Source organism: Elephantulus edwardii, unplaced genomic scaffold (genome assembly GCF_000299155.1).
Source record: "Elephantulus edwardii isolate Elephantulus edwardi_28Jun2011 unplaced genomic scaffold, EleEdw1.0 scaffold00344, whole genome shotgun sequence".
Lineage (NCBI taxonomy): Eukaryota > Metazoa > Chordata > Mammalia > Macroscelidea > Macroscelididae > Elephantulus > Elephantulus edwardii.
In genome coordinates, this window is record NW_006400094.1 from 94,173 (window position 1) to 95,631 (window position 1,459).

Consider the following 1,459-nt stretch of genomic DNA (forward strand, 5'->3'; position numbering starts at 1 on the left):
CAAGTGGTCGTTCTCCAGATTTCTTGGCACAACTTGGTGAGCACGTCCAGGGCAGCATCTGTTAACTGAAATATGTCAATTGGTATACCATCTACACAAAAATAAAAATTCTTTTTGGTCATTGAAATAAACAAACAAACAAACAAACAAAAAACCCAAAAGCATGGATTGAGAAATTATGGTACACTCACACAGTGGAATAATGTGCAGCAGTACGGAGCAATGATTTCCATAAAATAATACTTAACATGGGAGAATCTAGAGAGCATTATGCCCAGTAAACGAACTCAGTCTTATAAGGACAAATGCTGCATAAAAACATTATCATAAAAACAGAAGGAGAACTAGTAAGATGTAGCCAAAAGTCCAAAAGAGGAAAGGGAAAGGAAGAGGTGGTGAAGAGGGGTAGAAATCACAAGGTTTGGTGAACAAACAGAGTTTGGTCAACAGTGGGAGGGGGTGAAGGAATTAGATCCAGTGGTGACCTGAAAAGATGGGAGTAAACCTAGGCATAGATCAATGCTGATTCATTTTATAAAACTCAGTGGATACGAGTGATTATTTGAAACACAATGTGAACGTAAGAATGTCTGAAGTGCAATGTACATGAATGATATATAAAGTATATACAAATCTTGTACACAAAATAGTAGAAAATTTAAAAAAATAATTAAAGGGAGGGAAGAAATGGAAAGAAAGGAAAAGATAACGTTCCTCCCTAAAAGCAACAGGAAACAAAGTGTTTCCAAGCTCTCCCTTCGATCACACTGCTCAGCCTCCAGGCAACTTCCCTCCATCTGTGTCATTACTCTTGCACACAATTCTCTCCTCTCTCCTTTTCTCTTTGTTCCCCTCTCCTCCTCCTCTTCCTCCATCTGTACCTTTCTCTGTATTCCTCTCTTTCTCTCTTGGCTTTCTGCAAAGACCTATGGCTCCATTTCCTCCTTGTGACTCCTCAGCCCCTCATAGATGGGAAGATACCCCACTTTCCAACACAATTCATTGCAGTGCTGTATGGGGAACTGTGGGAAATATCCGTGTCCTCTCCTACAACCTCAGAGAAAGCCAGTGTAGGGTCACTGGGAGTCAGAACTTCCTCAAAGTCTGAGAGTGTGGGATTTTATTTATTATTTTTCTTATGGACATTGGGTGTTCTGAGGTTGTCCAAGATGTCCTCTCCTCTCCTCCACATTCACTGGCTTCCATCCTGGCCCCTCTCAGTATGTGGAATTTCTCCCCAGGTGCCAGGACCTTTGTCCTAGTCCAGCTCTCTGTCCCGCCTGCTCTGTGCAGACAGTCCATCAGTCTCAGCACAAGCCAGCCCACTGGGCCCAGGCAGAAGGTGAAGCAGAACTCCTGCAACCTCCACCCCAGATACAGGCTGAACAGTATGTAGGCTTGGGTCTGTAGGTGTATGGGGATCAGCAATGTGGTGGCAAAAGGTGGTAGAAATAGCTCA